The 27,500-nt window shown below is 35.0% G+C and overlaps 1 protein-coding gene and 1 pseudogene across 2 annotated transcripts in view; one reads left to right on the top strand and one right to left on the bottom strand.

Annotated features, from left to right (window-relative positions):
* The window catches only part of LOC137650155 (serine/threonine-protein kinase VRK1-like), a 125,578-nt gene that overhangs the window by 30,903 nt on the left and 67,175 nt on the right, over positions 1 to 27,500 (bottom strand). The window lies entirely within an intron of this gene.
* LOC137649458 (uncharacterized) lies at positions 21,172 to 26,082 on the top strand (annotated as a pseudogene).

Below are 27,500 nucleotides of genomic sequence, written 5' to 3'. Positions count from 1 at the left end.
AAATATTTATACTTCAGTATATAAAATTACACACACACACACACACACATATATATATATATATATACACACATCATCCGTTACTAGTTCATTGCAGAACAGTGGAATACACACACACACATATATATATATATATATACATATATAATACATACTGTATATATATATATGTATATGTATATATATATATATATAGAGAGAGAGAGAGAGAGAGAGAGAGATCTAATCATATATAGTATATAAATACATGTACAAGGCTTAAGATGAAGCATATATTGTACGAGACAAAATCCTACTCTACCCACTCCCCAAATAACATTAATCTAAAGATGCCCCGCACAACAATATTGCAGAGGTTACATAACGTCCGTGTGTGTTAGTTGGTTCCTTCATACTAATGCGTAGTAACAGCCGAACTCTCAAGGTCTCACGTGCAACATATATTCAATTTGCTTTTAGTGCTTTCATGATCATTTGCATTAATTTATTTAATTGATAGGTAAGATGGTAAGATGGTTGAAAGAAGAACAAAGGCACTGAGGTAGCTAACCATGATAGGGAATAGTTTATTAAAAGTATTTCAATCAGTGGAACTTCAAAAGTTCAAACTTGGCAGCATATGATTTTATGTTGAACAGGCTGATATAAGTCTCGTTTTTATTTAACTGATAGGTAAGATGGTTAAAAGAAGAACAAAGGCACTGAGGTAGCTAACCATAGTAGGGAATAGTTTATTAAAAGTATTTCATTCAGTGGAACTTCAAAAGTTCAAACTTGCAGCATATGATTTTATGTTGAACAGGCTGACATAAATCTCTTTTTTTTATTTAACTGATAGGTAAGATGGTTAAAAGAGGAATGCAGGCACTGAACTAACTAACCATGGTAGGGAATAGTTAGTAAGTTTTAATTCAATCAGTGGAACTTCAAAAAGGTTCACACTTCCAACAAATTATCTTATGTTGAACAGGCTGATATAAGTTTTCTTTTTATAGTTTATATATGAAAGATCTGTTTTAAGGTTGTTAACTATTCTTCTTAAGATATTTTATTTTAATTGTTCATTATTTCTCTAGTAGTTTGTTTACAGTATTTCATTTCCTCAATTGGCTTTTTTTTCATATTGCAAAAATAAGTCCCATTCTATATTTGTGTATTAGAATCACGCAAAATACGTGAATTATTAAAATGTCATTGTATTTTCTTAAGATAAAAAAAATACAGGTATTTACTGCAAGTATATAATGATTTATATTTTTTTATAAAATACTTTTATATGTACGTATCTATATTTTTGTATTAGAATGAATACGCAAAATATGTAAACAATTATAATGTAATTGTATTTTCATAAGATAAAATAATTACAAGCGTATTTCAAGTTTCACGTGTATGCTTTAGCCGTCTTCACAAAAAAAAAAAAAAAAAAAAAAATAATAATAATAATAATAATAATAATATTCACTAAGGAAGAATCCCTCAGCAACAAACTTCAAGAAAATGCGTATTGCTTACGCAACAAAAGATCCGTGCAACGGACAAGAGGCGTATTGCTACGCTGTAATAACCATGAACGCCAGCGCTCCAACCCCTCCCCCTCTCTCTCTCTCACTCTCTCTCCTCTCTCTCTCTCGTGCTGTCACTCCTCCTCACGTGAGGACCAGACCCCCAAACTCTCTTCTCTCTCTCCCCCTCTCCCCCCTTCTCTCTCTCTCTCTCTCTCACATCCGCTCCCTGGTCACGTTGACTAGCTTCAGGACGATCTCCTATTCGAGGTTAAACATTTGGGTTATATAACCAGACACTGGGGACTGTGAGGAGACAATTCATGATTGTAAGTAAAAACAGTTACTCATAAGTACATAAAAACAAAGTCGGACGGCTAAATTGAATTAAATGAATGAAATGAAGCACGAACGGAGGCGAAGTTCAGGAATATAAAGGAAGGGAAGTGAAGGTCATGGCGATATTGACAGACTTGGGCTCGCTCACAACCAAAAGGGGAGTGAGAAGATTTGAAACGCAGAATGTTGAAGGGTGGTTTCACACATGAGGTGTGAATTAACACTACTGATAATAACATTGTTATGAGATGCGTGCTGTTTCTATGCTTATGGAAACGACATGAAGGTGAATACACACACACACACACACATATATATATATATATATATATACACACACATACACTATGTAGTAATATATTTCAAGCTTAAAACACCTGACGGAAAAAAATCTAAATTGTCAAATGCATGATAGAGAGAGAGAGAGAGAGAGAGAGAGAGAGATTGATTCCACCAACAAGAACAAAGAATAGGTAAATAGACTTCAGCGTTGACGCATGAGATTTTAAGACTCGCTTTAAAGGCGCTAGCGTGCAACAACACTTTCTTGCAAAGAGTAGAGAGAGAGAGAGAGAGAGAGAGAGAGAGAGAGAGAGATTAGTGGGGTCCTAATGCTATAAAATTAACAAGGGTTGCTCTGTGGCCCCCAATGTACTGTGAAGTGTACATTGCACTGTGAAGTGTAAATTGTACTGTGAAGTGTACATTGCACTGTGAAGTGTTCATTGTACTGTGAAGTGTACATTGCACTGTGAAGTGTAAATTGTACTGTGAAGTGTACATTGCACTGTGAAGTGTACATTGCACTGTGAAGTGTTCAATGCACTGTGAAGTGTACATTGCACTGTGAAGTGTTCATTGTTCATTGCACTATGAAGTGTTCATTACACTGTGAAGTGTTCATTGCACTGTGAAGTGTTCATTACACTGTGAAGTGTTCATTGTACTGTGAAGTGTACATTGCACTGTGAAGTGTTCATTGTACATTGCACTGTGAAGTGTTCATTGCACTGTGAAGTGTACATTGCACTGTGAAGTGTTCATTGTACATTGCACTGTGAAGTGTTCATTGTACATTGCACTGTGAAGTGTTCATTGCACTGTGAAGTCTTCAGGCCAACACAGACTTGCACCGGGCACATTGACGTATCATAGACATTGATCGCTCGGTTTCAACTGCTGAAATGCCATTCACACCCACCCCACGAATATTCTATCCCACCCCACAAGAGACTACCCCTCTACACAATATCCCTGGCGTATCTAATCATTACTACTAAGCCACAAGAATTTTGCGAAAATTTCGTTTAAAACTGATATATATTTCAGACTGGGAGGAACGTAGAGAGTAGAGGTCCCCTTTTTGTTTTTGTTTCATTTGTTAAAACTGATATATATTTCAGGCTGGGAGGAACGTAGAGAGTAGAGGTCCCCTTTTTGTTTTTGTTTCATTTGTTAAAACTGATATATATTTCAGGCTGGGAGGAACGTAGAGAGTAGAGGTCCCCTTTTTGTTTTTGTTTCATTTGTTAAAAACTGATATATATTTCAGGCTGGGAGGAACGTAGAGAGTAGAGGTCCCCTTTTTGTTTTTGTTTCATTTGTTAAAACTGATATATATTTCAGGCTGGGAGGAACGTAGAGAGTAGAGGTCCCCTTTTTGTTTTTGTTTCATTTGTTAAAACTGATATATATTTCAGGCTGGGAGGAACGTAGAGAGTAGAGGTCCCCTTTTTGTTTTTGTTTCATTTGTTAAAAACTGATATATATTTCAGGCTGGGAGGAACGCAGAGAGTAGAGGTCCCCTTTTTGTTTTTGTTTCATTTGTTAAAAACTGATATATATTTCAGGCTGGGAGGAACGTAGAGAGTAGAGGTCCCCTTTTTGTTTTTGTTTCATTTGTTAAAACTGATATATATTTCAGGCTGGGAGGAACATAGAGAGTAGAGGTCCCCTTTTTGTTTTTGTTTCATTTGTTGATGTCGGCTACCCCCCCCCCCAAAAAAAAAAAATTGGGGGAAGTGCCTTGGTGTATGTATGTATGTATGTAAAATTGGGGGAAGTGCCTTGGTGTATGTATGTATGTATGTATATTTCCGGAAGTCAATGGGAAATCAACAGCCTTTTACTATTATTATTAGCTATGGTAAGCAGCTCTTCTAGGAGGATACTACAAAATCTAACCATTGTTCTCAAGTCGTGGGTAGTGCCGAAGCCTCTATACCATGGTCTTCCATTGTTTTGGGTTAGAGTTCTCTTGCTTGAGGGTACACTCGGGTACACTATCCTATCTAATTTCTATTCTTGCTTTGTTAAAGTTTTTAGAGTTTATAGAAAATATTTATTTTAATGTTACTGTTCTTAAAATATTTCCTTTTTCCTTGTTTCCTTTCCTCACTGGGCTATTTTCTCTATTGGAGCCCCTAGGCTTATAGCATCTTGCTTCTCCAACTAGAATTGTAGCTTATCAATAATAATAATAATAATAATAATAATATTTGGAAAGAAAAGCAGGATGCTATAAGCCCAAAGGTTCCAACAGGGAACAAATAACCCAGTAAAAAAAAGGAAATGAGAAAATAATAATAAACTTCAAGACGTAATAAAAAAAATCAAATATAATATTCACCAGAAAACCTCAACCTATTGCTAAACGGACGAACCAGAAGTCGCTTATATAACATCCTCTTCAACTAGCTACATGAAAATATTACTATGCATTGGACTTCCGGTTGCTAGTCAAGGCACAGTCCCTATATCCTTTGTTGTCGTTGTTGCTATAACATTAAGAACATCACGCAATTTTGGTCCTTACTCACGACACAATGGGAGGTGACTTCCTGTCGCAATGCAATTGCTGTGTAGCAGTTAACAATCGCTCCATCTAGATAGACTTTAACTATAAACAGATGTTATTTCGTTGAGGAGACTTAACAATATATTTTTTGTTTATCTTTTATCATCATCTTCTCCTACGCCTATTGACGCAAAGGGCCTAGGTTAGATTTCGCCAGTCGTCTCTATCTATTGACGCAAAGGGCCTCGGTTAGATTTCGCCAGTCGTCTCTATCTTATCATCTCCTCCTACGCCTATTGACGCAAAGGGCCTCGGTTACATTTCGCCAGTCGTCTCTATCTTATCATCTCCTCCTCCTACGCCTATTGACGCAAAGGGCGTCAATATATATATATATATATATATATAGAGAGAGAGAGAGAGAGAGAGAGAGAGAGAGAGAGAAGCTTACATAATTCAAGAAAAGTATCAAATAATTTTAACAAAAACTGTGTGTCCCACACAGTCCCAGATCTCCATAGTTATACATAAGGTAAATGCGTATATCACCCAGGCCAAACAGCGTGACTACTGCGTATCCGTACGCTGGAAGTACAGGTGTACGGTAATTAACTTAAAAGTGCTCAACATACTGGCGCCAGTCAGTCGCTCTCCCACAATTTTTTTGTGTGGCGTATCCCACATATCGCCGCATTCCATTAAAAGAGTTTCTTTGTGTTATACGCATGTTTTCTAAACCATTTGTTATTACTAATACGCATTTTAGCAGTACATTAGTAAGCAAATTTATAATTGATTATTTTAAAAAAAATTTAAAACATGGAAAAAACAATAACAAAAAATGTGTTTCTTTTGTGTTATACGCATGTTTTCTAAACCATTTGTAACTAATACGCATTTTTGCAATACATTAGTACGCAAATTTATAATTGATTTTGTTAAAATTATTTAAAATATAGCGAAAACAATAACAAAATATAAGTTTTTTTTTTTTTTTTTTTTTTTTACAAACCCCACTCTGGCGTTCGCCAATCAGGAACGCTACCACATCAGCCACCATAACAATATATTTTGCCAAATACACGCACATATAATATAGAGATATCTAGCGCTTATATAAGCATATTCCCTGAAACAAGGCTCTCTCTCTTCTCAGTCTTCTGCCGACAAGCTACGTATGGGGAACCTAGTTCGATGCAAGAGAAAAAAAAAGAGTTATATAGCCTCACGTGATGGTCGTAAACTTAGTAACCTGTCATAAAAAGTAAGTTGCGGCCTTATAAGGACTATATTCCAGTGCGGCGCTGGGGGAAGATCACCCTTACCGGGCTGAAAGTATAGAAGGTTATAGTATAAGTATATAAAGAAATGGATAAGGAAGGATATATAATGAGGATGACACACGATAGAAGGGCGTTAAGGATATTAAGAATAACAGAATGAGTACCTAGAGATTGCAAAAGAAGTAAGAGAACGAGTAGACGATGGATTGACGAAAGGAGAAAGTTTGCTGACGTAGAATGGCATGGAAAGATCAAAACAGATTAAGTGGAAGGACATGCCTGGCGTCTTTGTTCTGCAGTGGACTAGTAACAGATAAAGATATATATATATATATATATATATATATATTATTATTATTATTACTATCCAAGCTACAACCCTAATTGGAAAAGCAAGATGCTATAAGCCCAGGGGCTCCAATAGGGAAAAATAGCGCAGTGAGGAAAGGAAATAAGGAAATAAATAACTGAAGAGAACAAATTAACAATAAATCATTCTAAAAAAAAGTAATGTCAAAAGAGATATGTCATATATAAACTATTAACAACATCAAAAACAGATATGTCATATATAAACTATAAAAAGACTCATGTCCGCCTGGTCAACAAAAAAGCATTTGCTCCAACTTTGAACTTTTGAAGTTCTACTGATTCAACAACCCGATTAGGAAGATCACTCCACAACTTGGGTCACAGCTGGAATAAAACTTCTCAAGAGTACTGCGTAGTATTGAGCCTCATGATGGAGAAGGCCTGGCTATTAGAATTAACTGCCTGCCTAGTATTACGAACAGGATAGAAGGTTGTACTATAAGTCTGTAAAGAAATGGATAAGGGAAGGATAGATGGACGTTAAGGATATTAAGAATAACAGAATGGGTCTCTAGAGATTGCAAAAGAAGTAAGGGAAGGAGTAGACGATGGATTGACGAAAGGAGAAAGTTTGCTGACGTAGACTGGCGTGGAAAGATCAAAACAGATGTAAGTGGAAGGACATGCCAGGCGTCTTTGTTCTGCAGTGGACTGGTAACAGATAAGGTATACAGTATATATATACATACATATATACACACACACATATATATATATATAGAGAGAGAGAGAGAGAGAGAGAGAGAGAGACAGAGAGAGAGAGAGAGGGAATATAAATATATATATATATATATATAGATAGAGAGAGAGAGAGAGAGAGAGAGAGAGAGAGAGCTCTAGAGAGAGAGAGAGAGAGGAATCTAATGTGCATAACTTTGGCAGTAAATTAAAAAAGTTTCCTGTTGATATTGATATATATATATATATATATATATATATAAATGGAGAATCTAATGTGCATATAATTAACAGTAAATTAAAAAAAAAATGTTTCCTCTTGATATTGTAAAATCAATATATACGTAAACATTATTTGCATGTCGGGAAGATGAAGAAAATACTGGAATTTCATATTTAACCGATGATTCCAGAGATGCAGATGAGAATGGCTTTCCAAAATTTGGGGCCGAATATAAAAACTACTAAATAATAGTTTAAAAAATATTATCTAACGGAAAAATATTTATTTCAATGTTGTTACTCTTAAAATATTTATTTCCCTTTCCTCACTGGGCTATTTTCCCTGTTGGAACCCCTGGGTTTATGGCATCCTGCTATAAAATATTTTTTCCCTTTCCTCACTGGGCTATTTTCCCTGTTGGAACCCCTGGGCTTATGGCATCCTGCTTTAAAATATTTTTTCTCTTTCCTCAATGGGCTATTTTCCCTGTTGGAACCCCTGGGCTTATGGCATCCTGCTTTAAAATATTTTTCCCTTTCCTCAATGGGCTATTTTCCCTGTTGGAACCCCTGGGCTTAGGGCATCCTGCTTTAAAATATTTTTTCCTTTCCTCACTGGACTATTTTCCCTATTGGAACCCCTGGCCTTATGGCATCCTGCTTCTCCAACTAGTGGTGTAGCTCAGCAAGTAATAATAATAATAAATAATAATAATAATAATAATAAAAACAATAATAATAATAACAAATATTTACGATACGAGGAAGACTTAAGCAATTTAGCATTTAAAATCTATATGTCAATGTTCGTCATTTTACTTCCACAATGAGTTTAACTATATCCTCTAGAAATGAGGACCAATTAATAATCCTTTATATACACCCATAAGTACTCAGGGGCACGTATAATTGAAGACATTAAGGCTTTCAGGAGGAAACTGAAGACTTTCTTATTCAGCGAGAGCTTCGAAAGTGAAGATTGAACAGTAAGCGAGCAATAGAGAAATAATAAGTGATGTGCCTTTAAAATAATTTTCCAATAGAATTTAACAATATAAAGATTTTATTCCCATAGTGTATAAAAAAGAAATATATAGGGACTCTTTAGCTATGGTAAGAATCTTCTAGGAGAAGGACACTCCAAAATCAAACCATTGTTCTCTAGTCTTGGGTAGTGCCATAGCTTCCGTACTATGGTCTTCCACTGCCTTGGGTTAGAGTTCTCTTGCTTAGGGGTACACTCGGGACTCTTTAGCTATGGTAAGCAGCTCTTCTAGGAGAAGGACACTCCAAAATCAAACCATTGTTCTCTAGTCTTGGATAGTGCCATAGCTTCTGTACCATGGTCTTCCCCTGCCTTGGGTTAGAGTTCTCTTGCTTGGGGGTACACTCGAGCACACTATTCTATCTTATTTCTCTTCCTCTTGTTTTGTTAAAGTTTTTATAGTTTATATAGGAGATATTTATTGTTGTTAATCTTCTTAGAATATTTTATTTTCCTTTTTTATAATTTATAAAGGAGATATTTATTTTAATGTTGTTACTCTTAATAATTTAATTTTTCTTTGTTTCCTTTCCTCACTGGGCTATTTTACCTGTTGGAGCCCCTGGACCTATAGCAATGTGCTTTTCCAACTAGGGTTGTAGCTTAGCAATCTATCAATAATAATATTAATAATAAATATTTTACTACCTGGACTTATAGTAATGTGCTTTTCCAACTAGGGTTGTAGCTTAGCAATTCATAATAATAATATTAATATATATTTTACTACCAGTAATACCAACAATAAAATATATCAATAAATACGACAATCTTTGAAAATTAGATGCAATATCATTATTAGAATCAACGGGACAAAAATTCACGAGGTCCCTTTTCAGTGACTCCACTGATATAGTCACGTGACAAGACCTAAAATGACAGCAGGGAGAAATCGATTGGGGGAGAGCGGAACTGGAATGGGGTAAGGTCAAAAGTAAAGTTTTCTCTCTCTCAAATACACACACACACATACACACACTTATAGCATCCTGCTTTTACAACTAAGACCGTAGCTTAGGTGATGATAATAATAATAATAATAATAATAATGATAATAATAATAATAATATCTATCTGTATGTATATATATATATATATATATATGTATATATGTATATATATCATATATAATATAGATGTATATATGTATATATATGTATATATGTATATACATACATATATATATATATATATATATATTTATATATATACACACATATATATAAATTACACACATTTTATATATATATATATATATATATATAAACTATCCAAGGAGGACTTTGACTAAAATTTCTGTTATGAGAGAGAGAGAGAGAGAGAGAGAGAGAGAGAGAGAATGGTTAGTCATCAAAGTAGTACAGGTAAATCCAGAATCTCAGTTCGCAAAAACCGGAGGATATATAATTACCATAAAAGTATTATCACTACTGTGAAGTCGAAACGCGTAATTCGAGACTCATTCTTTTTACTGTGAAGGCGACACGCGTAATTCGAGACCCGTTTTTTATTCTCTCACTTTTCCGTCTAGTTATTCCAGTTTGACTTTCTAGGCTAACGAACTTTCAGTCTCCGTTTATATAACGTTGCAAGATCCAGCGACAGAGGCGTTTGTTAAAATGTCAGGGCCACTAGCACCGACATTAAACATGCCTCCATAGCCATCTTGAGTATTACTGCTAGTAATGATACTATTATTATTATTACTAGCTAAACTTCTGCCCTAGTAGCAAAAGCAGGATGCTATAAAACCAAGGGCTCTATCAATAACATTATTAACAACATTTCCCACTTGGAAAAGCAGGGTTCTATAAGCCCAAGGGCTCTAATATATTAATATTATTGTTATTATTATTACAAGCTAAGCTTCAATCCCACTTGGAAAATGGGATGCTATAAGCCCAAGAGCTCTAATAACAATATTATTATTATTATTATCATTATTACTAAGTAAGCTTCAACCCCACTGCGAAAAGTTGGTTGCTATAAGACCAAGGGCTCCAACAAGGGAAATATCCCAGTGAGGAAAGGAATGGAAATAAATAAACTACAAGATAAATAATGAACAATTAAAACAGAATATTATAAGCACCGTAAGAACATTAAAATAGATCATTCATTTTTAAACTGTTCAACATAAAAACATTCGCTGCAAATTTGAACTTTTGAAGTTCCACTGATTGAACTAACGGATTAGGAAGATCATTTCACTAACGCTAAATAAATTGTGTATGTTCAATTCAAGCAATGGGGGTAACAAGGTGTTAACACAACTAAATCCAATTGAATCCTAAGTTTAAAACGATAGAAAAACAAATTAACAATCATATTAATGCAAATATAATTAAAAAAAAAAAAAAAAAAAAAAAAAAAAAAAAAAAAAAAAAAAAAAAAAAAACCATTACGCACTGTTAACCTTATATTCTACACCTTTAAGAACATCCCAAAGGTGGATAAAAATCAGCCAATGTTTTGGTAGCAGTAAAAACGTGTTAATATGATCACGTGATTTTCCAGAGCTCCCCACAAGCCACTCTTTTTTGCTGTTCCAGTAAGGGAGGTAGGGTCTGGACACAAGTATCTGTCTCCTTTAATTTGTTAGCAATGAACTATATATATATATATATATACACACACACACACACACACACATATATATATATATATATATACAGTAAATACATACAATATAAACACATTATTATATATATATATATATATATACATATATAGGCTCTCTCTCTCTCTCTCTCTCTCTCTCTCTCTCTCTAATATTGTCATAACGAATCATAAGTTACACATACAGATCCAGAAATGTAAATATCATGCCTTAAATTCTCCGATATTATTCCATAATTTTTTATAAATCAACACAATATTTCTTTTAGTCTTAGATATTGCAGCGCGCTGAAACTGGAATACGAAACTGGAATAAAAAACTGGAATAAGAAACTGGACGTCTTTGACTATTCCAGACAGTATTAAAGTTTCAATATCGAAACGTAAAAAAGTTATCTCATTCTATCGAAAGAAGACGAAAATTACAGGTTTGTGAATATTTTTTTTCTCTCTCTCCAAAGTGCCACACTCGAAAGATTTCTTCCCCAAAGTCTATAAAAGATTGACACTTGTTTGCCGATAAATCCATACTATTCAATAGCAGTTAGCAATAGATTATTTATTTAGAATGAGAGGACACTGACTGACTCTCTCTCTCTCTCTCTCTCTCTCTCTCTCTCTCTCTCTCTAGTATGTTTATACAAAAATAATATATATATATATATATATATATACTCTCTCTCTCTCTCTCTCTCTCTCTCTCTCTCTATAGTATGTACATATAAACATATATATATATATATATAAATAAATAAATAAATATATATATATATATATACAAATAATATATATATATATATATATATATATACACACACACACACACACACACACAGTGGGGATAATACCTCAACATGGGGTAAGGATTTGCGTGTCGCCATGATCAGCAAAGCTCCACCAGTCTGAGCCACCCGTACTAGGTTGGTTTCCTGTGAGACAACAGGCAAAAATCTTCCACCATTCACCAATCTGCATTGGCTAGCGTGGTGATGAAATCTGACCAAACCCTGAACATCAATTGACATGTCTGAGGTCTTTGTCCTGAAGTGGACTAGAAACTGTTGCATTTGTTTTTGTTGTTGTTTTGTGTGTATACACATATATAATATATATATGTATGTATATATGTGTATATATATATATATGTATAATATATGTATATGTATATGTGTATATATATATGTAAATATATCTATATGTATACATATATATATATATATATATATATAAATTTATATGTATACATTTATATATATATATATAAATATATATATATATATATATATAAATTTATATGTATACATATATATATATATATAATACAAAGAACTTATACCAACACAGGTTGATTTTGGCAAAAAAACGACATTAGATAATAGTAATAAAATTATAAAAATATTTATTTTCAATAATTAACACTGAATACAGTCAAGGCGTGAATTATTCTCAATTAAAAAAATGATACCCGTATATTGAGAGAGAGAGAGAGAGAGAGAGAGAGAGAGAGAGAGAGAGGTGTTGTAGGGGTTGGAAAAAGGGGGTACAGACTTCAGACTTCAACTGGACCGAGATCAATAAAGCACTCAGTAGCGGAGGGAGGAAGGAGTTAGTACCTTCGTGACCTTGGCCTTCCAAACCAAGAAGAGCTATTTTCACGGTTAACCTTAAAATGTCTGAAAGAATATTCACATCACAGTCGGATTCATGTTTTCTTGGTCGTGATTGTATGGTAAATGCCAAGGGCTATATAATTATTATTATTAGCCAAGCTACAACTTTAGTTGGAAAAGTAAGATGATACATACCTAAGAATAGCCCAGTGTGGAAAGGAAATAAAGAAATAAATAAACATGAGAAAAAATTAACAATATTTTAAAAACAGTAACATCAAAATAGATATGTCATATATAAACTATAAAAAGACTCATGTGAGCCTGTTCAACATGAAAACATTTGCTGCAAGTTTGAACTTTTGAAGTTCTACCGATTCAACTACCCGATTAGGAAGTTCATTCCACAACTTGGTCACAGCTGGAATAAAATTTCGAGTACTGTGTAGTATTGAGCCTCATGATGTAGAAGGCCTGACTATTAGCAAAAACTGCCTGCCTAGTATTAAGAATAGGATAGAATTGTCCAGGGAGATCTGAATGTAAAGGATGGTCAGAGTTATGAAAAATCTTATGCAACATGCATAATGAACTAATTGAACGACAGTGCCAGAGATTAATATCTAGATCAGGAATAAGAAATTTAATAGACCGTAAGTTTCTGTCCAACAAATTAAGATGAGAATCAGCAGCTGAAGACCAGACAGGAGAACAATACTCAAAACAAGGTAGAATGAAAGAATTAAAACACTTCTTCAGAATAGATTGCTCACCGAAAATCTTGAAAGACTTTCTCAATAAGCCTATTTTTTGTGCAATTGAAGAAGACACAGACCTTATATGTTTCTCAAAAGTAAATTTGCTGTCGAGAATCACACCTAAAATTTTGAAAGTCATACAAATTTAAAAAAAAAAAAAGACTAATGCTGGAAGTTTGAACTTTTGAAGTTCTACAGATTCAACTACCCGATTAGGAAGATCATTCCACAACTTGGTTAAAGCTGGAATAAAACTTCTAGAATACTGTGTAGTATTGAGCCTCATGATGAAGAAAGCCTGGCTATTAGAAAAAACTGCCTGCCTAGTATTACGAACAGGATGGAACTGTCCAGGAAGATCTGAACGTAAACGATGGTCAGAAACGTATTGTTATTATTACAAGCCAAGGTACAACCCTAGTTAGAAAAGCAGGATGATACAAGCCGAAGGGTCCAACGTGGAAAATAGCCCAGTGAGGAAAGGAAATAAGGAAATACATAAACTACAAGAATAAGAATGAACTATTTTAATAAAATATTTTAAGAGCAGTGACATAGAATAGAATGGTACTATTATTATTATTATTATTATTATTATTACTAACCGAGCTACAACCCTAGTTGGAAAACCAGGATGCCATATACACTCAAGGGCTCAAAAAGGGAAAAGTAGCCCAGTGAGGAAAGGAAATAAGGCAAGATAGAATAGTGTGCCTGAGTGTACCCTCAAGCAAGAGAACTCTAATCCAAGACAGTGCAAAACCATCGTATAGAGATCTTATGGTACTATTATTATTATTATTATTATTACTAGCCAAGCTACAACCCTAGTTGGAAAAGCAGGACGCTTTAAGGCCAAGGGTTCAAAAAGGGAAAATTAGCTCTTAAAATAACATTTTAAGAATACTCCAATAACATTAAAATAAATCTGGTGATTTCATTCTAGCATTGGTTACGTATGTCATATATATATATATATATATATATATTATATATATATATACTGTGTATATATATATATATATATATATATCTTCGCCAGACTTAACTTTTAACATGAAGTTAAATTGAAGTTACATAGCTTTCACAATAGAACTTCCTTCTTCACCACCTGATAACTAATTATGTTTATTCTAAATTTCACAATTATCAGTTCCCGGTGTTTAGTAATATATTTCTGCCACACCCTGATTCTAAAACCTCCTTTCATTTAATATGCAGGTCTCTTACCCCCCCCCCTTAAATCCCACCCACTCAAGGCTGTTAAGACACCCCCCCCCCCATTTCTTCGATTAAGGTGATTGGCCTATTGTAAGTCGATAGCACAAGGAAATCTTTATACTTGAGTGTCTGTTTACAGCGCTATAACGTGTCCGTCCTGAGAGAGAGAGAGAGAGAGAGAGAGAGAGAGAGAGAGAGATATTATATATATTATATATACACATATATGTATGTGTATATATATACATATATTATATATATACACACATATATGTATGTGTATATATATATTATATATATACACATATATATGTATGTGTTTATATATATATATATATATAGAGAGAGAGAGAGAGAGAGAGAGAGAGAGAGATATTATATATTATAAATATATATAAACGCATATATATATGTATATATATATATATATATATATACAGAGAGAGAGAGAGAGAGAGAGAGAGAGAGAGAGAAATATATATATACTATATATATACACACATATATATGTATGTGTATGTATATATATATATATATATATACAGAGAGAGAGAGAGAGAGAGAGAGAGAGAGAGAGAAATGTCTCTGAATAGATGCGACACCTGAATGGCATTTCCATTTCGTGAATAATGAATAATACGGCTCCCCGAGACTTCGAAAAACTTACAGGGGCCGATAATCGAAGATATTACGTAAGCGGTCTTCTCTCGAAAAAAATACTAACACAAGATATTATTTGATCTTATACTGTAGAGTCGTTAGGGCTATAATAAACACTTTATTATTATTATTATTATTATTATTAGTAGTAGTAGTAGTAGTAGTAGTAGTAGTAGTCTTTTTATAGTTTATTTATGACATATTTGTTTTTGATGGTGTTAATAGTTTATATGTGATATGTCTGTTTTGACGTTATTACTTTTTTTAGAATGATTTATTGTTAATTTGTTCTCTTCATTTATTTATTTCCTTATTTCCTTTCCTTACTGGGCTATTTTTCCCTGTTGGAGCCCCTGGGCTTATAGCATCTTGCTTTTCCAACTAGGGTTGTAGCTTGGATAGTAATAATAATAATAATAATAATAGTAGTAGTATCATCATCATTACTATTACTCGCTAAGTTACAACCCTAGTTGGAGAAGAAAGATGCTATTAGCCCAAGGCCTCCAACAGGGAAGATAGCCCAGTGTGGAAAGGCAACAAGGAAATAAGAGAATTAATTAACAATTAAAATAAAATATCCAAGGACAGTAACAACCATTAAAATAAACATTCCATGAATAAAATATAAAAACTTTAACGAAATAAGATAGTGTGCCGGAGTGTACCCTCAAGCAAGAGAACTCTAACCCAGGACAGTGGAAGACTATGATACAGAGGCTATGGCACTACCCAAAACTAGGGATCAATGGTTTGATTTTGTAGTGTCCTCCTAGAAGAACTGCTTACCATAGCTTAAGAGTCCCTTCTACCCTTACCAAGAGGAAAGTAGCCACTGAACAATTACAGTGCATTATTTAACACCTTGGGTGAAGAAGAATTCTTTGGTAATCTCAGTGTTGTCAGGTGTATGAGGATCGAGTAGTATATGAAATACGCCAGACTATTCGGTGCACGTGTAGGCAAAGGGAAAAAAAACCAAGCCTGATTACATTTTTAAATATATAAATAGTATGATATATAAACACATACTTGTGTATATATATATATATATATATATACATATATATATATTTATATATATATTTATATATATATATATGATATATGTGTATATATATCCTACTATTTATATATTTAAAAATGTAATCAGGCGTATTTTATATTCAATAATTAACATATTGAATGCCTGCTTACATGTTTAAATATAGAAATGAGTAAGATATATATACACATTATATATATATATATATATATATATATATATATATATATATTTGTGTATACAACTCATCAACAATAACAGCTTCATATTTAGACATATACGCACTCACGGATTCAACCTAGAGTACCTATATATTTATTTTACACAAGTATAACACTCTATACTCAATTTTTTTTAATGAGGCGCCTTTGCACTGACTCGCAGCGGTGGTGCCCTTTTAGCTCGGAAAAGTGTCTTGCTATCTGATTGGTTAGAATTATCTTGTCCAACCAATCAGCGATCAGGAAACCTTTTCCGACCTTAAAGGGCATCCCTGCGAGTCGGTGTAAATATGCCTCACTAAAAAGAATTGAGTATAGTTTGGGCAATTTATAGTCGTTGTTTTCCGAGTGTTTGCCCATCAGCATGAAAGGAAAGATATATATTTATATAACTATACCAGACACTTGCTCATCATTATATAAGACTTATATCCTCTTAGAGGAAGAAGTGACAGACACACCTTATAGTTTTACCTGGGTCACATTACCTCAATTTCCATCGCTGGCGTAACAAAAAGTTATAATTCCGCGTCTTTGTTACGGATATTAACCTCGGGTAAGAAAGGTACGCACTGACTTCTCGACGGAGCAAAATGACAGTATTATTATTATTATTATTATTATTATTACTATCCAAGCTACAACCCTAATTGGAAAAGCAAGATGCTATAAGCCCAGGGGCTCCAATAGGGAAAAATAGCCCAGTGAGGAAAGGAAATAAGGAAATAAATAACTGAAGAGAATAAATTAACAATAAATCATTCTAAAAAAAGCAATGTCAAAAGAGATATGTCATATATAAACTATATAAAGACTCATGTCCGCCTGGTCAAAAGAATATCTCCAGTCCTTGTCTTCGTTAACTTTTCTATTTTATGTCACTCTTGGGAAATACGTTGATGCCACTAATACAACTGTCTTTAGTGAAAAATGCATTTGGGATAAGCTGTGTTCTAAAAGCAAGCATGTATATGCAGTATGTATGAATGTGTTTATGTATGTATGTATGTACTGTATTACTAGGTTAAATCATGTATGTCATGAAGTATAAACACTCTCTCTCTCTCTCTCTCTCTCTCTCTCTCACTGTCTGGCAAATTATTTAATATAATAAGGTCATTAAGTGTTAAACTCTCTCTCTCTCTCTCTCTCTCTCTCTCTCTCTGTCTGGCAAATAATTTAATATAATAACGATATTTCACTCAATGCTACTGTATTCCCAGGTTAAAATTATGTAAGGTCATTAAGTGTTAAACTCTCTCTCTCTCTCTCTCTCTCTCTCTCTCTCTCGTCTGGCAAATGATTTAATATAATAACGATATTTCAATCAATGCTACTGTATTCCCAGGTTAAAATTATGTTGGTCAGTAGGTGTTAAACTCTCTCTCTCTCTCTCTCTCTCTCTCTCGTCTGGCAAATTATTTAATATAATAACGATATTTCACTCAATGCTACTGTATTCCCAGGTTAAAATTATGTTGGTTATTAAGTGTAAATCTCTCTCTCTCTCTCTCTCTCTCTCTCTCTCTCTCTCGATACCAGGACAGCAAAACTTGAAAGAATAAGCAATTAATATCTTTATATTTGATTATTTATTCAAATTAATAAGATTTCAGGAACCTACTGACATTAGCTGGTATTTCAAAAAGGTTAAGAAATAATGACCTTGAGTTACAAAGGCGGGTACAGAATACATATTGAAATTACAGCCATTCCTACATTGCAGTCAGCTGTGCTATATTCTTACAAATAACTAAATAAAATCCACAATACTGAAATGAAGTTCATGGCCAGACAGCATATTTATGCATATTTCTCTCTTTCCATTCCTCACTGGGCTATTTTCCCTGTTGGAGCCCCTAGGTTCATAGCATCATGCTTTTACAACAAGGGTTGTAGCTTAGCAAGTAATAATAAATATAATAATACGGAAAATATGAAACACAGTACTGAAACTAAGTTCACGGCCAGACAGCATACTTATGCTTATATCTCTTATTCCTTTCCTCACTGGGCTATTTTCCCTGTTGGAGCCCCTAGGCTAATGGCATCCTGCCTTTCCAACTAGGGTTGTAGCTTAGCAAGTAATAATAAAAATAATAATACGGGAAATATGAAATATTCAACTCATATTATGTGCCTCTTCTCTCTAGCTTCCAGATGTACGACAACAGCGTCGAAGGGCCAACAGATGTGAGAGAAGGAACCACTGTGAAAACCCAAATAAACCTTCAGAGTCAGACAGTGACGTCAGGAGTATAAAGTCATTCATAATTTTCTCTATACTTGGCAACTGTTGGAGAGTAACGTTTTTCATTCAGATTTTTAAACGTTTTAATAATGATTTCATTACGGTATAAATATGCGGATTTAATATAAATACTTGCATATAGACACATAATTAAGCATAAAATCTTTTAAATATAAAAAATATAAAAGCCAACCTTTGCTTTTAACGTAATATATTCATTAATGGCAAAAGATTATATCCACATTAAGGCAAATATAAAATAAAGATAATAGTACTATAAATAAAAATTGTCAGCAGACATCAACATCAACCCACGTTGTAATGGTCAAGGGCAAGGTCACAGCGCAGCCCTGGGAGGTGGTTGGAGGAGGGGGGAGTGTGAGGGAGGGAGGGAGGGAGGAGAGGGAAAGGGAGGAGGAGGAGGAGGAGGAGGGAGGGGGAGGAGATGGAGGAAGCGTATTACAGCCATATTTTCGAAGATGGGTAAAGGAATGAAGGATTTTGCATTATCACTGGTAACTAGAACGACGGAACAGGACATCCTAACAATAGCCGGGGGAATAGCGGTGCAGGATGGGGGGAGGCGGGGTCAGGGGAGAAATAGGGGGAGAGGTCAGGGGAGAGCTAGGGGGAGAGGTCAGGGGAGAGCTAGGGGGAAAGGGAAGAGGTAGGGGACACGAGAGACTCTGTGAAAACTGGTAGTATGACGTCAGCAACGGTTTAGGCAGACCCACGGTCTAGGTATATAAAGTAACCTGGGGTGGATATATGTGAGGAGTCCTTCTAGATCATGGGGATATGTATGGGAATCGGAGGGGGGATGGAGAATTCCCTTGAGGAATAAGACATCTTATTCACCCAAGGAGAATTCCCTCATAGCCATAGACCTACACCTCAGAGAGAACAGGTGTTGCCTGAACACGAATGGAGTCAGCTGGGAGCTTACTCATCAAGCTATTATTATTATTATCATTACTTGCTAAGCTACAACCCTAGTTGGAAAAGCAGGATGCTATGAACCCAGGGACTCCCAACAGGGAAAATAGCCCAGTGAGGGAAGGAAATACGTTAAAATAAAATACTTAAAGAAAAGTAACATTAAAATAAATATCTCCTTTATAAACTATAAAAACTTTAACAAAACAAGAGGAAGAAGGTAGTAGGTTGGCCAGGGCACCAGCCACCTGTTGAGATACTACCGCTAGAGAGTTATAGGGTCTTTTGACTGGCGAGACAGTACTACATTGTATCCTTCTCTCTGGTTACGGTTCATTTTTCCTTTGCCTACACATACAGTACACAACGAATAGTCTGGCATATTTTTTTTTACATATTCTCCTCTGTCCTCATACACCTGACAACACTTATATTACCAGACAATTCTTCTTCACCCAAGGGGTTAACTACTGCGCTGCAATTGTTCAGTGGCTACTTTCCTCTTGGTAAGGGTAGAAGAGACTCTTTAGCTATGGTAGGCAGCTCTTCTAGGAGGACACTCCAAAATCAAACCATTGTTCTCTAGACGTGGGTAGTGCCATAGCCTCTGTACCATGGTCTTCCACTATCTTGGGTTAGAGTTCTCTTGCTTGAGGGTACACTCGGGAACATTATTCTATCTAATTTCTCTTCCTGGTGTTTTGTTAAAAGTTTTTATAGTTTACATAGGAAATATTTATTCTAATATTATTCTTAAAATTTTTATTTTTTCCTTGTTTCCTTTCCTCACAGTGCTATTTTCCCTGTTGGGGCCCCTGGGCTTATAGCATTCTGCTTTTCCAACTAGGGTTGTAGCTGAGAAATTGATAATAATAATAACAATAATACGTCGTCTCAATGAAACGCGAAGTGGGAGATGATGAATGGAGAAGTATTGAATTAAAAGCTCATTCATCATCTCCCACCTCGCGCTTCATAGTCCTCAGTCATGTAGACCTGGGTCTTCCAACTCTCCTAGTGCCTTCTGGAGTCCCCAGCTTGAACGTTTGGATGACCTAAGATGATCTACAATACATTGTTAATCATCCACTTAACAATTGCTCAAAATATATGTAACCTATTCACTCACTACCGGTAAATTAAGCGAAGATAACTGAAGAATATCTACAATAATACCAATTCCTTAATATCGCAAGAGGGTCTGCCCCTCTTTTATTCTTCTGTACTTCTTTTTCTCCCTATTTCCTTAAGCTTTCCCATCCCGAGTACCTGCCTTTGAGCTATAAACTGGATTGTATCCAGGGGTACTCTTCCTTTCCCCAATTTCTCCACTACCCTATCCTTCTTCTGTTAGCGTTAATTCTATTATGATTTTGTTACCCAGACCTTAGAACTCTGTGTCAACCTGCTAATTGATGTTTATAATATATCACTGATATTATTGCATATCTCATCTTTTTTTTTTTACCGATGTCAAAAGTGTAAGATCACTGTACCCTTATTGTAACTCTGTATATGGCCTTTGCTGATATAAAGATTATTATTATTATTATTATTAATAAGTAACTCAAGCGGGTTAACCACGTTTCCACCTCGGTTACAGGCGATCTCAGGCGTGCCCAGAGTCGGTTGGAGCTGGTACCCAGATGCGGGAAGCTTCAAGCTAGCTGGCAGATTCTGCTATTCATTGTGACCCACCAACCCAGCGCGGGTGCATGTTGGAGAGCGCCTGTTCTATTCGAGTTGCGTCAAATCAATATAGATGGACGTGGAGAACTTATAAACGTGCGTCTTCCAGAGACCTGCAGTGTGGGACAAGAAACACAAAATGTACGCGAACAGGCCGATTGTTGACAAGTGTTGGAGCGAAATCAGCAAGGAAATGAACTGCGATGGTGTGTAAATGAGATTCGAGGTTAACACAGAGTGAATCAACACTTTATTCATTAATGTTTTTACCAGCATAGCACTGAAAGTTTTTTTTTCATAGCAAGGTGTAAGTAAATTAACACTTTATTCATTAATGTTTTGTTTACAGCATAGCACTGAATGTTTTTTTCATAGCGAGGTGCAAGTAAATTAACACTTTATTCATTAATGTTTATTTAAAGCATAGCACAATGTTGTTGTTTTTCATAGTAAGGTGTAAGTAAATTAAGTTTAGACATTAATGCTTTTTACAGCAAAGCAGTGATATATATATATATATATATATACTGTATATATATATATATATATATATATTATATATATATATATATATACACACACACATATATATATATATGATCAGCGCCCAAGCCCCTCTCCACCCAAGCTAGGACAAAGGAGGGCCAGGCAATGGTTGCTGATGACTCAGCAGATATACCTATAGACGCCCCCAAACTCCCCCTTCCCTAGCTCACAAGGGTGATGAGGTTACAGCGACCAAAGAAACTAACGAGTCTGAGCTGGACTCGAACCCCAGTCTGGCATTCACCAGTCAGGGAACGTTACCACATCAGCCACCACAACCCCCTTTCTATCTTGAGAAAAAAATTTCAATATTAATATTCAGTTATGCTTAGAACATGTTCCCCTGTAAGGTCTTCAGGAAACTGACTACATGTTGGACAAACCCCCTTCTTGATATTTTCCTAGTTTATTGTTTAATTGATGGGAGAAGTACAAGAGGAAGGCCAAGGTTTGGGTGGATGGATGGAGTGAAGGAAGCTCTGGGTGATAGGAGGATAGATGTGAGAGAGGCAAGAGGGCGTGCTAGAAATAGGAATGAATGGCGAGCGATTGTGACGCAGTTCCGGTAGGCCCTGCTGCTTCCTCCGATGTCTTAGATGACCGCGGAGGTAGCAGCAGTAGGGGATTCAGCATTATGAAGCTTCATCTGTGGTGGATAATGTGGGAGGGTGGGCTGTGGCACCCTAGCAGTACCAGCTGAACTCGGTTGAGTCCATTGTTAGGCTGGAGGAACGTAGAGTACAGCTCCCCTTTTTTGTTTTGTTTCATTTGTTGATGTCGGCTACCCCCCAAAATTGGGGGAAGTGCCTTGGTATATGTATGTATTGTTTAATTCTCCAAATTTTTCATTTTTTAGTTTTTTTTGTGAATGGGTGTCTGTTTCATATTTGACACACACTGGGCTTGTAGCATTCTGCTTTTACAGACGTGATGCAGCAGTGTAATGTCACTCTTTTTTTTTTAACTGTTCCCTTGCATAATTGACCCACTGGGCTTGTAGCATTCTGCTCTTACATAAACATGACACAACAGTACAGTGCCACTACAACACTATTCGAATATGCTTGTCAATAACACACTAGTCATAACCTTAAGGATTTTGCTGAATTTCCTTTTACTCTCATCTTTCCAGAAACCGAACTGAGGAAAAAATGGAAATATCTTCACGACCAGTTCACCGTAGAGCTCAGGAAATGTCCACCGCACCAATTAGTAGATTTCGCAGCCGACAACCAAACGCCGAAGTGGCGCTACTTCCAAATGCTCATGTTTCTGAAAGACGTTGTTAAATACAGACCTTCTGTCGGAGCTTTACCAGACATGATAGCCACTGATTCTCCTGTACAGGGGGCATTACAAGAGGATGAATACCACGCAGATGCCATAGAAATGCTACTGGATGCTGAGGAAGGGCTAGCGACTTCACCACAAGACACCCTCGATGCATCAGTGGACGAAGACAAGTTGGATCTTCAGAGGAAACGAGGTTTTAGCACAGTAGCAACGTCCTCCTGTGGTCAGAGAAGGCTACGCGCTTGCAAGTGTCGCCATAGATTAAGGGAGCCATAGATGCGTCACTACATTATGACAAGGTGTCACACCACGCATGCAGCGCCATCTATGTTCTATTGCGGTCATAACGGCCGGCTCAAGTAGCAGCTGTGTTTGATCATAGATGTATTATTTTAAGAAGCTTGATTATCCGTGGAAACTGGTTTGATACGTGACAAATAAAAAAAACTAATGGAAAGCTTGGTTTTGAAGATCCTTGGCAAACACACAATCTATAAAATAACTTACATCCCTGGTAGATGATGTACTTGTAAAAAGTAAATCCCAGCAAAAATATGAAAAAAAAAATGTTTCAGTTTCCTAGTGTCTGTGGTTCCAGTCCAGGCTTTCTTGGTATGAAGTGAATTATACCGGGACTTAATTGGCAGAGTGTGTCATATACTATTATCTAGTAATCTCCCTAAATTTACTAGCACTGGTGATATTAAACTTTTTTTATTGTACCAGGTACAGTAATTAGGCTCAATAAAACCGTTAATAAAATAAAACGTCATTACATTGCTGTTGTTCGCAACTTGTTTATCCACAAATTATATATTCAGCCCTTGGTACATAAAAGAAAAATAATGTAATTTTTTTTCTATGGTTAAATTAAAAATATTGAATTTTCGCAAAATTGTCTAAAGTCCAAATACCCGCCAATAGATGTACTTACACGATACTTGATTTTCAAAAAAAAAAAAAAAAAAAAAAGCAAGGTTGGTGGATTTGTTTTTTTCATAAGGAATTTATTTCATGGTCATAACATTAGCCATCATTGCTATTTCATATAATAGACAATAGTTTGCACCTGTTGTTATTCAGATCATGTATTTATTCATCAATTGTTATTAAAAGTACATCACTTCGTTAACAATCAATGTTGGATTGACAACAAAATCACATGCTTTTCACCGAATATTATAGCAATAGCAAAAATTTATAGCAAAAATCACTTTTATTCCTGAAATGAACTAGGAACAATAATAACCAGACATGCGTGTAATGTTGGAAAAGTACTGTAGACAAAATTTGATGAAATGATATGCAAATAGGACACAAATGACCACACGCCTATATTGCAATCACATGGCAGTCTGTTCCGATTTGTTCACAAAATCAGGGTAAATTTCATATATTAAATTTGGAAAAGTACTGTAGACAAAATTTGATGAAATGATATGCAAATAGGACACAAATGACCACACACCTATATTGCAATCACATGGCAGTCTGTTCCGATTTGTTCACAAAATCAGGGTAAATTTCATATATTAAATTTGGAAAAGTACTGTAGACAAAATTTGATGAAATGATATGCAAATAGGACACAAATGACCACACACCTATATTGCAATCACATGGCAGTCTGTTCCGATTTGTTCACAAAATCAGGGTAAATTTCATATATTAAATTTGGAAAAGTACTGTAGACAAAATTTGATGAAATGATATGCAAATAGGACACAAATGACCACACACCTATATTGCAATCACATGGCAGTCTGTTCCGATTTGTTCACAAAATCAGGGTAAATTTCATATATTAAATTTGGAAAAGTACTGTAGACAAAATTTGATGAAATGATATGCAAATAGGACACAAATGACCACACACCTATATTGCAATCACATGGCAGTCTGTTCCGATTTGTTCACAAAATCAGGGTAAATTTTATATATTCAAGTTTTTTTTTTCTCCAATCACTACTCGATGCATTATATTCTCAAATCTGTAGAAGACACTCACTTTTATTTCTTCCAATCCACATTCAAACAGATTGATCTACAGACAAGAGACTTCTCATCATGCTCATATCTGTTAAAGTATTAAATAGTGATGGACCGATTATCGACTTTTTTGATCATCACTTGAAAAAACAAACCGATTCCGATAATCGATTTGAAAATCTAGGAATCGATTATCTAAAACAAACCAAAAAGTTGTGCAAGAAAAAAAAAAGAAAAAAAAAAGTGTGCATAAAATAAATTGTGTTCAGAAAAGGCAAGTCACCGCAACTAAAACCAGATGGCACTGCTGTGTATGGTGTGACAAAAACGCCATATGGAGAGGCAGAGATGACGCAGTAGAACTTCAAAAGTTCAAAGTTGGAGCAAATGCTTTTTTGTTGACCAGGCGGACTTGAGTCTTTTATAGTTTATTTATGACATATTTGTTTTTGATGTTGTTAATAGTTTATATATGACATGTCTGTTTTGACGTTGTTACTGTTTTTAGAATGATTTGTTTATTTGTTCTCTTCATTTATTTATTTCCTTATTTCCTTTCCTCACTGGGCTATTTTTCCCTGTTGGAGCCCCTGGGCTTATAGCATCTTGCTTTTCCAACTAGGGTTGTAGCTTGGATAGTAATAGTAATAATAATAATAATAATAATAATAATAATAATATGGCTCCCTTAATCTATGGTGTCACAGAGCAGCCGTGGCCGACTACAGCCAGAGCGTGTTGGACATGGAAAGGCAGAGATTCCAGCATTTGTTAGAGAAGTCAAATAGGAAGCGGGACAGGGAAGAGGACGAGGATCTGACGTTCTTCAAGAGTTTGCTTTCGCAGGTGAAAAAAATACCCGATTCAAAGAAACTGACGTTCAGAAACCGTATTCACGATGTTGTTGATGAGTTTGCTTATAGATAAGCACTGATCTCACTGACATAAAATTGGCCTTAATCAAATTCTGTCATTATTATTATTATTATTACTATTCAAGCTACAACCCTAGTTGGAAAAGCAAGATGCTATAAGCCCAGGGACTCCAACAGGGAAAAATAGCCCAGTGAGGAAAGGAAATAAGGAAATAAATAAATGAAGAGAACAAATTAACGATAAATCATTCTAAAATAAGTAACAACGTCAAAACAGACATGTCATATATAAACTATTAACAACATCAAAAACAAATATGTCATAACCTAGGTCTTTCATATTACTTAAGATACGTTTGTTTGACATAATTGTATTAATAAATCCAATGAAATAAGTTTTGGATTTTATTGTTTCCAAGCATGAATAAAAGCAAGTGCTTTAGTCGAGATGTGGAATAAGTTATTTTCGAATATTGAAGTTCTCCTCTCATATCGTTCTCTGTTTTGGCTAACTTATGCTTTTAGGTAAGAAATTTCCACATTATTATTATTATTATTATTATTTGCTAAGCTACAACACAAGTTGGAAAAGCACGATGTTATAAGCCCAAGGGCTCCAACAGGGAAAATTGCCGAGTGAGGAAAGGAAATATACAAGATAAGTTTAAGAATAATAACATTAAAATAAATGGCTAAGCAAGCAAGCTAAAGACAGTATATTTTATTTAATGTATTAGTTTCATAATTAGATGAAAAATTACATTTTTTTTAAATTCTCAAAATAATTTTGACAAACTTAATTAGTTTTCGAGGATATAATTTTACGAGAAACTTGGTTTTACCGATAATGTTCCTCTTACTAAACATCTCTAATTCAATTTGATCGGCAATAATTTACGGTAGTAATTTTAAAGGGCTATAATTAAATCGCTTAAATATTCCTGAAGTATTCCACCATCAAAATAATCTATGATAATTACAAATGTGGCCAAAACTTTATTGAGAATGGGACTTTTTGGCGCATGCTTTCTAGCGCAGCTAGTTTTAAATCAAAGAAATTATTTATGCTGATATACAGTAAATAAATAACATGATCATCATCTTCTACGCATATTGACGCAAAGGTCCTCGCTTAGATTTTGCTAGTCGTCTCTATCTTGAGCTTCTAATTCAATACTTCTCCATTCATCATCTCCTACTTCGCGCTGCATAGCCCTCAGCCATATAGGCCTGGGTCTTCCAACTCCTCTAGTGCCTTGTGGAGTCCAGCTGAACGTTTGGTAAACTAATCTCTCTCGGGAAGTGCGAAGAGCATGTCCAAACCATCTCCATCTACCCCTCATCATGATCTCATCCACATATGGCACTCGAAATAACAAGATGATGATGATAATAATGAGTGATTGAAACAAAAAATATTAATTTCTGTCACTAAAACGATGCAGATATTCACCACCAATTAATTTACGTCAAAATTTGGTTTATTATAGTCACATCAGACAAAGAATCAGACATGTTTGATGTTAACTCGTGGGCATCTGCCCTT

The sequence above is a fragment of the Palaemon carinicauda genome, chromosome 11 (genome assembly GCF_036898095.1).
Source record: "Palaemon carinicauda isolate YSFRI2023 chromosome 11, ASM3689809v2, whole genome shotgun sequence".
Taxonomy (NCBI): domain Eukaryota; kingdom Metazoa; phylum Arthropoda; class Malacostraca; order Decapoda; family Palaemonidae; genus Palaemon; species Palaemon carinicauda.
Note: the sequence above shows the minus strand (reverse complement) of the source record. Positions and strands in the feature narration are given on the sequence as shown.